A 15,197-nucleotide genomic window follows, 5' to 3' on the forward strand; every position below is an offset into this window, starting at 1 on the left:
TGACTACCTGAATAGTTGAGTGGATCATCAATAAGTATTTCTTGTTGGGCACCTACTTTGCGTATGACTTAACCATTCAACACTGTAAAAAGAATATTGTTCTTCGAGCCAGCCGAGAGAGGAACCAGTTGGCTCCAGAGGTTGTGTCCTGCCTTGGACAGAAGGAAATAGAATGTGGCAGACGGAGATGAACCTTAACCTTTGCCTTATCAGGACCAGAGAGAGGGGTGGGGTCCTTATGATGGGTCATTTACAGTGTACGCCACAGCTCTGATAAAACCTGAGAGCTGTATTCCATGTCCTTGTTTAATGACTTTTCTGAAGCAACCAATTAGGCTACAGTAACTGTGAGGAAGTTCCCTCTCCTGGCAAGTGGACAGAGTCTAACAAGACTGTTTTCCTGGGTTATGTTGCTGGCTGGGAATTATTGCATTGGTGGCTTGCAAGGCAAGCTAAAGAAACAAAGGACAACTACGAGCTTACATTATCTGTATGTCTCAATAGGGATGACTGCGATGTCTCTAGAAAATCAGTGTATGATAAGAATAAACTAAATGTTACAAACATAATGTCATCGGTACTCTTAGGATGAGTGAGTTATCGTGGCAGAGTCCAGCTGAACCAGGCACAACACACATTAATGTATACAATACTGACTCAGAATCTACCCAACCTGATGACGTTCCTGGAAGTCTGGGCTGTCCCGTCCTAGTACTACTAAGAATCAACAGTCGTTGAGGATTGAGTGAATAAGAGAGAGAGTAATTGCTGTGAATTGGTAGAAGGAACTGAAAGAAGAGGAAATAAAGAATGTGGATTAAGGAAGAGGGGGGAGGGAGGATGTCTTTGTTGGTTCCCTGTCTGTGAAAAACTGAAGGGGAACTTCCAGGAGTCTGTAGGGAAGTCTTGTGAACTGAAAAAGCAACGACCACATTTCCATTTCTGTGCAGGCCTTATTAGGTGAACAAGCAGCAGATCAGAATAGTGGGGGGTAGTGGTGATGATGATGATGACATAAAGTCCTATAGAAAGCAAATCTGCCCTGACCCGATAGCTCAGTTGATTTAAGCATCATCCTGATACACTGAGATTGCGGGTTCAATCCCTGGTTATGGCACATACAAGAACCAACCAATGAGTGCATAAATAAGTGGAACAGCAAATCAATGTTTCTCTCTCTCTCTCTAAAATAATAATAATAATAATAATAATAATAATAAAGCAAAGAAGGCAAATCTGTGGTTAGCATTTTCCCCATTACCTATAGCTGACAGAACTTGCTGAAATACTGCTGGCAGCTAATGGGTGGTGAGTTGAGTCACACAATTGGGGCACTGTTAGGGACCAAGTTTCTATCTCTAATTTGGTCAAAGGGACAGCCCCTGCCCCGCCCCCCCCCAAAATAGCATGTGGAGCTAAATGCTACAAATAGCTCAAAGAATATCTCAGATTAGTGAAGGATTGGTGAGCCATCTTGACATGAGGACACTTTGCGTCTATCTTTAGGTACAAAAGGCTTTGTAGGAAAAAACAAAGGGTCTGTTGAATGGAGATAGCTAACCAGTGAAATTGTGTCAACATAGATTAGGACACAGGCATAATTTAGCTTTTCACCCCAACTGGCCCACTCCTGTAGAAACAGTCTGTGCATAAACTAATTTAAAAATTTGTATTTTTCAATTACAATTGACATTCAATATTATTTTGTATTAGTTTCAGGTAAAGGCATAGTGATTAGACAATCATAGATTTTACAAAGTGATCCCCTTGGTATTTCAAACAATCCACCTGGCACCATATGCAGTTATTACAATATTATTGACTATGTTACCTATGCTGTATCTTACATCCCTGTGATTATTTTGTAGCTGCCAATGTAAATTTATTTGATGCATGTTGTTGGGCATAAAATGGGGACAAAAATGTGAAAGCTGGCCTATGAATAAGCCTTAAAGGGGTCCGAAATTAGCTAAAGAGAATGGTATTTCAGGACTAATTGGTGGGGAGAGAAGATAAAAATCATTCAATTTTAATAAAAAATCAAACTTTGAGGCTTTACCCTAGTGCTGTGGAGATTCATTCACAAGAAAGGGTTCTTAGGGTTCTCGGTCTCCATACATTCCCTTGAGGTGTTTCTAGCTTCAGTAGTGAGACAGATACTCACATGGATAGCTCCAGTCCATAGAATCAATAGAATCAGGGTTGGTCTAGCTCCCATCCAGTTGTAGATCATTGGGAATGTTAATGAAACAGACTGCTCTCTTTTTTTGCAGCTTAACTTTTAGACTCTTCTTACTCTTTTTTTTTTAAATATATTTTATTGATTTTTTTGCAGAGAGGAAGGGAGAGAGATAGAGAGTTAGAAACATCGATGATGAGAGAGAAACATCGATCAGCTGCCTCCTGCACATCTCCTACTGGGGATGTGCCCGCAACCAAGGTACATGCCCTTGACCGGAATCGAACCTAGGACCTTTCAGTCCGCAGGCCGACGCTCTATCCACTGAGCCAAACCGGTTTCGGCAGCTTCTTACTCTTGCGGGGTTTCAGAGCCATATTGGGCTACTGGTCTGAAATCTTCCTCAGTAGTTAGTTAATTCAGCTGATCATTTAGAAAGGAAGAAAAGGAGAAAATGAACACTTGGTAAGCATTCACAAGGTGCTTTCTTTACATTATCTTCACATATTATTTCCATTTTACAAATTAGGGAACTGGTTAGGCCAGCGATTTTCAACCAGTTGCTGCAAGAGGCATATTGGTGTGCCAAAAGAATTTTTTAAACATGCAATACCTGACTATTTAGTCAGAGGCACTGACCTCTTTTCCCTTAGATTGTCAAATTAAAAAAAAAAAGATAGCAGCCAACACAACAATAGCCATCTGGTGTGAATGGATAAAATTATACCTATTTTTTATACCTTTCTTTTTGTCAGAGTGGCAAAAACTATATTTTTGGTGTGCCAGAGAATTTTAATAATTAGTTTATGTGTACCATGAGATGAAAAAGATTGGAAATCACTGGGTTAGGCAAAGTTAGGCAATGTCCAAGATCCCATTGGTGAATGGAGGTACTAAGGTATGTTTGACTTCAAAACCTAAACTCTTTCCCCACACTGTGTAGCTGCAGGGCTATCATCTCTAAATTTTATGTCTTAACAGTCAAAACTTAGAGAGGTGTTTATTTGTGTATCAGATGAGCTCTGGCACTTAATAACTTCCCATTGATTCCCAAAGGAACTTGTAGTGAGGTGCTCATCTTTATGGGGGCCTTTATTCTTTGAAATGTGGTGTCATACTTCCTATCTGAAAGGCTATAAAATATTTCGTACTTTGCTCGCTTCTTATAAAAACGCCCATAAGAATGAGAGTAATAAACTAGCCAAGCCCTTGTAACCTCAGGGACCTTCCCTGCCTGCTTCCTGCTGGGTGTTGGTGGAGGACAGAGAACCCTGCCTGGTGGCCATGAACTCCCCACTTGCTTTGGTTTGCTGCTGATTTCTGATTCTTACCCATCACACTAGCAAGCAATTTATAGAAACAAAGCCTGGAATTATATACACAGAGGCACTTGGGCATATCTATATCACATGCGGGCATAGGTATGTTTATGTACAGATTACTCAGAATTCAGAAGTTGTATTGGTTGTGAGTCAAGGGCCACACCACATCAACCCATGCCCCCATGATTTAGGGGGGTGATTCCAGATGAGAACTTGACATAATAAAGTCCTCTACCAGTACTTACCCCAGAAATTGTTTCTTTTTGCTCCCCTACTTTGGTCTTCCTCGCAATTGCAATGAGATTAGCAGTTACTTTTGAATGTAGAACAGACTGCAAAGAGCACTGGATTATCTCCTAGTCACCACTCAGACAATGCTCTCAGTGTAGCCTTGGTTAGATGGGAATTCATTCATACCCAACAGCGCTGGGTTAATTTGTGAAGGCTCTATGTTACAGAGCAATTCTGGCTGTACTGAGATGCACGCTAACCCAGTTAGGCATTCCTCTACTCCACCCCACAGGTGCCCAGCCCAGTGGACTTTGGCTCCATGCTCCACCCCTCATCTGTCACAGCAATCACTGGGGTGCTGCTCTACCTAATCCACACCCCAAAGTGGGACCCTAGGTTCTCTGGCTCTTTCCCTGGACCCAATCCTAGGCTCAAACTCTCTGCTAGGAAACTATTAAAGACCATCTGCTAGTGAGGGATACCTCCCAGGTTAGATATTTACATTATAATGCAGGCCTTCTGGAGACAATGTTTATCCAAAAGAGCCAAGTGATGGTGGGAATCTTAGGCACAGAAGCATGTCATAGAGAGATGTGTTTGAGGCAGTAGAGTCAAATCATTCCACTGGAGCTCAGAGCTGACATGAAATTAATTTCTGCCTTCTTTACTTAATACATATTTACTAAGCACTTAGTTACTTAAGTTACTCAACTCTGTACTAAGCATCAGTGGTGGCCAGGAAGTAAAAGGCATAGGCCCTCAAGAATCTCCAGCTCATTTGGAGAGATCAGCCACATACATTAAGTTAAAAATTAAAGAGCTATAGCCCTGGCTGGTCTGGCTCAGTACTTAGAGAACCGGCCCTCAGACTGAAGGGTCATGGGTTGGATTTCCGACCAAGGGCACGTATTTGGCCAGGGTGTGAGTGGGAGGCAACCAATTCATGTATCTCTCTCATGTCTATGTTTCTCTCTCTCTTTTCCCTCCTCTCTCTCCCTTCCATTCTCTTAAAAAAAAAAATCAATGGAAAAAGTATCCTTGGGTGAGGTTTAAAAAAATTAAAGAGCTACATATTAACATCAGACAATAATGCTAGGGTACAATATTGAGCTTTTTAGAAGAAAGATGCATCATGGTACCCAAATCCACCATGAGACTGGCGTCTGAGGAGTCCATAAACTAATCTCCAGGAGAATATTTCAGGGGAACTTAATTGCTTTTCAGGACTTCAAAGTTCAGTCTGGCTGGCTACTGATCTCCTGAGAGTGATTTTTTTAATGTATATATTTTTTTTATTGATTTTAGAGAGGAAGGGAGTGGGAGAGAGATAGAAATATCAATGATGAGAGAGAATCATTGATCGGCTGCCACCTGCATGCCCCACATTGGGGATCGAGCTCCTAACCGGAGCATATGCCCTGACCGGCAATCGAACCATGATCTCCTGGTTCCTAAGTCGACACTCAACCACTGAACCATGCCAGCCGGGCAAAGAGAGTGATTATTATTGGAACACATTCATGGTAGACCAATGAGTAAACATTTCATCTGAGAGAGAGCACTTTGGCTAATAATAAAGCATCATCATTATTATATTTTAATTTCTCATGCAAGTCCAGTTTAACAAATTACAACAACTTAGACCTCAAGCTACATTTCAATAATTTGTGACTTGATAGCTAGCTTTAGTTCATTGAATGCAGTTATCAACCCTAAAGTTTACATCTGAGTCATGAAAACTGAGAGAAATATTTATTTGTGTATCAGGAAACTGGCACTTACTAACTTCAGATTTGATTCCAAAAGATGCTTCTACATCAGGTCCTCAAATAGCCTCATTTTTTTTATAATGTTGATGATATTCTGTAGATAAACAGACAGGGTCAATCTGCTCAAGGAATTTCTAGTCCAGGACTCAGGCAGGTGAGAGGACTACAGTGGAAGAGAAGTGGTACAGTCAAGGTGCTAGGAGGAGGGACTGCTCAAATTGTCCTGAAGGTGAACAGGGATTGGTCAGGCCAATGGGGTGGGAAGAGATGGAGGGAGAGCATTTGCAGCAGAGAACAGCTTATACAGCTTATAAAAAAGGGGAGCTCTTTTCAGCGACACCAAACCATAGGCATCTCTCAGGACAGCAGGCACAAGCACTGCAAGACGGGGGAAGAGAAAGCCCTACCACATGAAGCGAAAATATGACTGGGATGCCCTGCTGCACACCCTAAAATTGGCTCCCACCACATCTACACGGTCCTCATGCAGGAAGGTGGCAAGATATACTGTACCTTGAGGCTGGATAAGGGCAACTTCTCCTGGGGCTCAGAGTGTTGTACTGGCAAAACAAAGATGATTGATGGTGTCTAAAATGCATCCAATGACTAAATGGTCGGCACCGAGGCCCTAGTAAAGAACTGCATCGTGCTCATTGCCAGCACATCGTATGAGTCCCACTGGGCACTGCCCCTGGGCCACAAGAAGGGGGCCAAGCTGACTCCTGAGGAGCATGAGATTTTTAAACAAAAAATGATGAAAGAAAATTCAGAAGCAATATGGCGAAAGGAAAAAGAATGCCAAAATCAGCAGTCTTCCAGAGGAGCAGTTCCAGGGGCTAAGCTCCTTGCGTGCATCGCTCGAGACCAGGCCAGAGTGGCCAAGCAGATGGCTGTGTGCTGGAGGGCAAAGGGCTGGATTCTATCTGAGGAAAGTCAAAGCAAATAAATGCTCCTCCCTCCCACCTTAGCTCATGTAATAAAGGTGTTTATTGTTCTAAAAAACAACAACAAAAATGAGGAAACTGTGACAAGTTTGGGAACCAAAAGTGGTTGAATATAGTGAGATTATAGGGTACATAGGGGGAAATGATGGGCAATGAGGCTGAAGGTAAAGGGCAGATGATAAGGGCGTTTGCATTTATCTAGGTGATGACTAATCCAGGGAGTGATGTGGTCAGGTGTGTGGAAAATTTCCTTTGGTTGTGATACAGAGGACTGATCGGAGGGGTAGAGGGCTGAGACAGGGAGACCATGTGAAAGGAGAGAGCAATCAAGAGCCGGAACTGACGTTGGTGGGGAGGAGATTCTGGAAAAGAGGACACAGACCTAGGAGATGCATGAGAGGTAGAGTCAACAGGATGCAGGAGATAAGAAAAGGGAGCAACAAGCCCTGGCCCGATAGCTCAGTTAGAGCATTGTCTCAATACACCAAGGTTGTGGAATCAATCCCCAGTCAGAGCATCTATAAGAATCAACCAATGAATGCATAAATAAGCAGAACAACAAATCAATGTCTCTCTCTCTTTCTCTCTTTTTCTCTCTCCTTCTCTCATTTGCCCTCTCTCTTCCCCCCTCTCTCTCAAGTCAATAAAAATTTAAAAGAGGAAATGAAAAGGGAGCAATTTAGGAGGACTCTAGTTTTCTGGGCATGGTGACAGGGTAAACAGTTGTACCATTTACAGAGACAAGGCATGAAGGGAGGAAGCAGGTTGGGCAGTAGATTCTAGTAAGAGAATAAGTTCATATTTGAGTCTGAGGTGCTTAGGTACAGATATTTTAGTACATGTCTAAAGCTAAGAAAAAAAACACATGTCTAAAGCTAAGAAAAAACACATGCCTAAAGCTAAGAAAAAACACATGTCTAAAGCTAAAATAAAAGTTTTCAGATGGCTATATGGATAGATATTAGAGTCATGAGTATCTAAAGTCATAAGTGAAATTGTAAGAATGGCCCTAGCTGGCTTGGCTCAGTGGATAGAGCGTCAGCCTGTGGACTGAAGGGTCCCAGGTTCGATTCCAGCCAAGGGCACATGCCTGGGTTGCAGGCTCGATCCCCAGTGGGGGGTGTGCAGGAGGCAGCCAATCAATGATTCTCTCTCATCACTGATGTTTCTATCTCTCTCTCCTTCTCCCTTTCTCTCTGAAATCAATAAAGAAATATATTTTTTAAAAAAAGAAATTGGAAGAATGTATGAATTAATCACCTAGGACAGTGATGGCGAACCTTTTGAGCTCGGCGTGTCAGCATTTTGAAAAACCCTAACTTAACTCTGGTGCCATGTCACATATAGAAATTTTTTGATATTTGCAACCATAGTAAAACAAAGACTTATATTTTTTATATTTATTTTATATATTTAAATGCCATTTAACAAAGAAAAATCAACCAAAAAAATGAGTTTGCGTGTCACCTCTGACACTCGTGTCATAGGTTCACCATCACTGATCTAGGAAGAGAAGGAAAGAAAGCTGAGACTGGATCTCTGGGAATACCAATACTTAAGGGACAGATAGAGGCACTAGAGCAGTTGTTCTCAACCTGTGGGTCGTGACCCCTTTGGGGGTCGAACGACCCTTTCACAGGGGTCGCCTAAGACCATCGAAAAACACATATATAATTACATATTGTTTTTGTGATTAATCACTATGCTTTAATTACGTTCAATTTGTAACAATGAAAATACATCCTGCATATCAGATATTTACATTATGATTCATAACAGTAGCAAAATTACAGTTATGAAGTAGCAATGAAAATAATTTTATGGTTGGGGGTCACCACAACATGAGGAACTGTATTAAAGGTCGCGGCATTAGGAAGGTTGAGAACCACTGCACTAGAGGCTTTACAGGATATTGAGAAGAAGCAATTCAGACAGTTCAAAGAAACTAGTGCGCAGAGTTCAAGCTAAGGCAAGAACTAAAGTTGTCCATCATGGTTGACCACCAGGAGGTTGGAGTGATTTCAGCAAGAGAAATTTCAGTGGAATATTGGGGGGGAGGAGCAGAATATAGAGTGGGTGGGACTAGATTGGAAAAGAAGAGATAGAGCCTTGCCCTGACCTTGGAGTAAAAACAGGAAGAAGGTACACTTCAGGTCTACAAATATTTATTTGAGAACTCACTATGTTTCAAACATTCGGTTAAGGCAGGGAGGGAGGGAGAGAACTGAAGGAGACATAGGAGACGTAGTCACTGCCATTGACAAGTGTTCATGCTAATGAAAGAAACAATCATAATACACTAAAATGAATACCAGAGAAGGGGCAGAAGTGGAATTTTGAGATCACCAAGGAGGATCAGAGAAAAGGATGAGGGGTATGGGAACGAATGGTGTGAGATGAAGATGTATTTTTTTTCTAAGTATATTTTTATTAATTTCAGAGAGGAAGGAAGAGGGAGAGTAAGATAGAAACATCACCATCTCCCACACTCCCCCTACTGGGAATTGAGCCTGCAACCCAGACATGTGCCCTTGACCGGAATCGAACCCAGGACCCTTCAGTCCGCAGGCTGACGCTCTATCCACTGAGCCAAACTAGTGATGAACACCTGAATCCTGGTCTCAACTAGCCACCCCTTTCCTACATCCACACATGTACCCCTCCCAACTCGTTCTTTACATAACAACCAGAGGAATCTTCTAAAACACAAATCTGATTACCCAATCCTCATTCCAGTGGTTTCCCTCCCGTTGTCTAAAGATGAAACCCCCATTCCTAACATCCTGAAGGCTCTGCAGGATTGGTCCCTGCAGCCCGAACAACCTCAAGTCCTTGCCATGCTAGTCTTCTTTCTTCTCTTCCAGCATGCTGGGCTCTCCCTCACCCCTCCCCATCCCTGCGGAACTTTGTCCATGTTCACCTGGCCCCCACATACAGTCTGAAATGTTCTGCCCCCTCAGTTTTGTCTGATTAGTGCCCACTCATCTTTCAAACTTTAGCATGATCATTATATCTGAAATTTTTACTGACTCTTCTGGGCAGGTCAGATCCTCCTTGAATCCCAAGTAGCTCTTTTTTGTGGTACTTTTTACATATGTAACTTAGGAATTATTTGAATAATGTCCATCCCTCACATCAGACTAAGTTCTGTGAAGCAAGGAATGGGTCTTTATTGTCCATTATTTCTTCAGCAATTAATGCAATGCATGGTTTATGAGATAATAAATGTTACGTATGAATAAATGATGGAATGAATGAAGGTCTTGATAAGAAATACATACCCAGAGGTATATGGCTAGCAAAGGAATATAATGTTATAAGTGAGACTTTGGCCTTAAAACTCAGGTTCTAGAAGGATACAGAAAATATGAGGAATTACTTTTGCTTGGGGTAGGAGTGACCTAAAGTCAAGAATCAAAGAAGACCTGCCTTTCCTTCTTGTCCCCTACTTTCTTACCTAAATCTTGGCTCTTCCCACTCCAGAGAGTAAAGGGCAGTGATTCAAGAGTGTGATAACCCAGCCCTGGCCAGGTGGTTCAGTGGTTGGAGCATCACCCCATACACCAAAAAAGTTGCGGGTTTGATTTCAAGTCAGGGCAGATAGATAGGTTTTGGTTCGATCCCCGTCAGGGCTCATACTAGGGAGACAACCAATCAATGTTTCTCTCTCTCTCTCTCTCTCTCTCTCACTCTTTTTCTCTTTCCTTCCTCTCTCTCTAAAGTCAATATACATATCCTTGGGTGAGGGTAAAAAAAAATGTGATAACCCAAACAATAACTACAATGTTTGCCCTGTGCCTGGATATTCTCAGGTCAAATGTGATACGTTTTCACGATGGGCAAAATTTGAGCATACTTGGGGTTTGAGTGGAAGGAGTCAAGGAAGAAGGTGAAGATATAGGAAAGAGAGATGGATTACGCTTCTGCTGAGCAAACATAATTAGCCTTATCCACATCTGGCCTTGCTGGATACTGTTGGAGGAAACCACATTACAGAACAGTTTGGTGAAAATGACTGGATACATACAGGCTTGGTGGTTTATAGAGCTGATGCTCCAAATGGACCAGAAAGTGAAGGTTTAATTTTTAAAAATTTAAAAATGATTCTGATACAAATATAAAATGAACATGTGTGAAAGATTCATCAATTAATAAGTGAACCAGTAAGATGGTAAAGCTTGTTTCAAGAGCACTGAAAGATTGCATAATTATCAGAAAGAAAAAAAAAGGAATGTTAGAATATATTTATTAAGTTAGATACAAAACTGGATGATGTTCTACAGGGCAAGAAAGTCGTAATTTATCTTTCCCCCTGGACAGAAATCATTTGCAGCTCTACTGGACAAAAATCTTTAAGCTAACAAGTGCCTGATCTGTAATGAATAGCAAATAGCAAAGTCAAACTTGAATTCTTTCTTCTAGCTAATGAAATAATCTTTGGTGAGCCTGTTAAGCCATGCTGCACACTGAAAGGAGAGGCAGTCATTCTCTTGCTTTGTTTCCAAGTTTGAATAATTTTTCTTAACAACACCGAAACTGCTGGCAAGTGATATTCTATGAGGCGTAGACTGGGGAAGAGGTAAAAGGAAGCCAGGAGGTGAGGGACTGAGATAAAAGGGAGCAGTCAAGGGCAGGCAGTCTAGATGTGGTCCAAGAGCAATTGTAGCCAGGGAAAAGGAGTAAGAAGATATGAAGAACAAGAATTTGTGCTGCGAGGCCAAGCTAGTGGGGCTCAGTGGTTGAGTATTGACCTATGAACCAGGGGGTCACAGTTCGATTCCAAGTCAGGGCACATGCCCAGGTTGCTGGCTTGATCCCTAGTAGCGGATTTGCAGGAGGCAGCCAATCAATGATTCTCTCTCATCATTGATGTTTCTCTCTCTTTTTTTCTCTCTGAAATCAATAAAAATACATACATTTAAAAAAAGAATTTATCCTGAGAGATAGAGGGGGAAGAATTCCACATGTTCTCAGAGTCCAGGGTGTAGCCACAACAGAGGACTGCTGGGCTCCAAACTTAAGGAGCTAGGAGGCTTGGTTTCTTGTGGGATGCCATTCCACATGGATTTTGACTTCTAGTCCTTCCTGAATTAATCAGGACTTGACCAGAGAAGCAGAAACTTTATGAAGGACATAGAATAAAGGATTTATCACAGGGTTTATATAGAATTCCACAATTGTGGGACCTGGTAGAAGACAGCAAGACTGTTGCCTCTGTATCTAGCGTTTAGCCTTCAATCACCAGAGGTCAGCACACCGGCAATCAGAAAAGAAAGCTGGGCTTGAGTGAGAGGCAGGGCAAACAGGACCTCATGAGGACAAACTAAAACCTAGGCCTGATTTTCACCACTTCCAACCTTGTTGCTATCGGTGCCCTGCAGGAGGTGCTGCACCCTTCATCTGGAGCCACACACACTTGACCCAGACTGCACTTGACCCAGACTGCACTTGACCCAGTCTGTACTTGACCCAGACCGTGGAGAAGCCCAAGTTGTTCTGGTAGGAGCTAGAAGAGCTGCAGATCCGGGTGCCATCTCAGCCTGTGAACTAGCAGAATGTGTGAGCTGCCTCAGTGCCTGGAGCATTAAAATCATGGCTGCTGCTCCACTTATAGCTTCCAAATTCCACACTAATTTCTCTTGAAGCCAAGACTCACCTGAAATATACAGGGAAGGGAATTCTGGGAAACATAGTTCCAGCTCAGCTAAGCTGGCACAGAACAAAGCCATCACAAGCTCTCAACATCAAGCACTGTGACCAATAAATTGTGGGGTTTTGTTATCAATAGTATCTTTAAAAGAAACCACGGTATCTGCAACAACCCAGATGAATCTCTAAGAACATTATGCTCAGCAATAAAAGCTAGATAAAAAGTACATACTGTATGACTCCTTTGTATGGGATTCTAGAACAGGCAGAGCTAGTCCAAAGGGATAGAGTAAAGTTGCCTGGGACAGGGGTAGGGCTGGGAAGGGAGTGACTGGGAAAAGGCACGAGGAAATTAGTGGGAGGGAGCTGTCATGGAAATGTTCTTTATTTTGATAGAGGTGTGAGTTATAGAAGTCTTTTGTCAAAACTCCCTGAACCATACCCCTAAGATCTGTGGGTTTTATTGTATGTAACTTATATCTCAATTTAAAAAATAAAATAAAAATGGTGTTCTTAGAGCTAATGACAGACTAATAGACAATCAAGGACCACGTATTATGTTTCCTTGTATTTGCCTACCGGGCCACTTTCAGGAAACTGGCCTCATCAATGCTCATCCTCACTCAAAGACTGGAAAAGAATCAGAAGAGCCTGTAACTCCAAGATTTCCCTCCTTCAGCCAGATCAGAAATTGGAGAACAGAAGCAGGTAAGGGCCAAGTCAAAACTACTAATAAGACTAGGGAGATGAACTCAACATTGAACTATACAATGGAGATTTTTATTCCTTTTCTCCAAAATTTAAATTGTTCAACAGAGATTTGATTTCTAAACCGCACCAAGCTCTCTCACCGCCATCCCCCCTCTCTCATACTCACACAGTCACAAACACTCCAAATAATGGAAATCATAAATGTGAAGCTATCGGGTCTAGTTTCATTGTACTCAGAGGAAATGGATTCCGTGGCCTTGCAGGGCCCTGACTCCCTGGGGACGGGGTAGGAGTGGGGTTGGGGGAGACCCTGAAAGGAAGGAGAGACCTGAAAGGAGGGGCTGGCTCGAGGGGCTTGCGGTGAAATGTTTCCTCTCTCTGGTGGCCTTCAGGCTAATAGCTCCTGCTATGTATATGCTAATTAACTAGAGGAATTCAGCTGGAGGATTGAGAAGCCCCTTGTCATTGATGAGGTGGGGGAATTCGCACAAAGGAATGACTCCAGAACCACTCAGGTCAGTGGGGGTCGACCAGGAACAAGGGGGTTTAGAAATTTCCCACTTTTCCTAGGTCCCCTTTTCTTCACTGGGCTGTGTACAGTCCCCACCCACCTTGTCACCTCACCCATTCCCTTCCCTGGATATAGACTATATGCCTGAGTGCTGAACTCTCTTTAGATGGATTTGAGCGTGATCTTCTCAAGCTAGTTCTTCTCCACCAGTAAACCTTCCCGTACTCCAACACTCCGGTCTGTTGAATATTGGACTTTCCTTTGAAGCTTCGGGCTCATGAACCTTGTACCTGTAACAGAAGCCTTTCCCTCTGCTCTCTGGTCTCAGTGGGGAGAGAAGACTGGACGAGCAGGTTCTGTTAAAGGCCCTCACAGGTCCCATTACTGAGGAGTCCTCTTACAAGCTCGGGTTAATTTTTAACTTCCCTGGGGTGAGATTAAAAAACAAAGGCAGGAACTCAGACCCAGTAACAGCGCATCCTCTCCCCACGGTCGTTTCTAAAGCTCCCGTTCTTTGTCCCCGAGTCTCCTCCCCTCTCCTTTGTCTCCAAGGGGAAGGCTGAGGGGATGGTCACGTGGCACCGATGGGCTGTGTTCCACGCAGTCCCCTGGGCTCCCTGCTGGACCAGGATTCCTAGTAGCTCAGGCGGCTGTCCCATTTTTTCTTCCCCTTTTGTTTCTGTGGCGGATGTGTCTGCGTGTCCACAGCCCTGGGATTCCCCCGACCTCAAACCCCAAAATCCAATGTCTTAGGTTTCAGTATTTTTAAGGTCAGTGGAAACTTTTAAAAAGCAACATTAAGCTGATATAGTCTTACTGCAGAGAGCAAGCTTTATTCTATTTCTCCCCAAAACTGATGCTCAGGAATACTTCTCAGATCTTGAAAGATATGCTTTTTTTTTTTTTACTTTAAATAAAATTTTATTTTTTCAATTAAGGTTGGCACACAGTATTATGTTAGTTTCAGGTGTACAACCCAGTGGTTAGACCTTAGGTAACTTACTAAGTGGTCACACCGATAAATCTATCGCCTGACACCATACATAGTCATTACAATGTTATTGACTATATTCTCTGTGCTGTACTTTGCATTCCTGTGACTATTCTATAACTATCAATTTGTACTTTTTTTAAAAAGGTATGTTTTTTTGCCGAAACCGGTTTGGCTCAGTGGATAGAGCGTCGGCCTGCGGACTGAAAGGTCCCAGGTTCGATTCCGGTCAAGGGCATGTACCTGGGTTGCGGGCACATCCCCGGTGGGGGATGTGCAGGAGGCGGCTGATCCATGTTTCTCTCTCATCGATGTTTCTGACTCTCTATCTCTCTTCCTTCCTCTCTGTAAAAAATCAATAAAATATATTTAAAAAAAAAAAGGTATGTTTTTATTAATTTCAGAGAGAGGAAGGGAGAGGGAGAGAGAGATAGAAACATCAATAGTGAGAAGGACTCGAACTAGGACCTCTTGTTCATAGGGCCACTGAGCTACACCAGCTGGGCCAATTTGTACTTCTTAATTCCTTCACCTTTTTCACTCCAACCCGCTCACATCTGCCTTTTTCTTTTCTTTATTACATTTTTGTTTGTTGTTTTTCCATCTCGCTTTTAAAAACAACCAGTCACATAGAATCCTTTCCTTTCTCTGATGGTGTCACCTTCTTAAAGGCTCCTTCACAGACCTCCCAACTAATTGACATATAGAAATATAAATAATTATTTCCCGGGACATTGTGTTTACTTTGGTGAAACTGAATGGTAAATATTTCATTAACACTTTTCTCTCTTTCCTGACTGAGATGTTAAATCTTGGAGTCAGCCTGGGTAATATTATACAGGTAAATAGCTCTTCTCACTCACAGACTCAGAGTGGACACAATTACTGGT

This window comes from Myotis lucifugus, unplaced genomic scaffold (genome assembly GCF_000147115.1).
Source record: "Myotis lucifugus unplaced genomic scaffold, Myoluc2.0 scaffold_6, whole genome shotgun sequence".
In the NCBI taxonomy this organism is placed as follows: Eukaryota; Metazoa; Chordata; class Mammalia; order Chiroptera; family Vespertilionidae; genus Myotis; species Myotis lucifugus.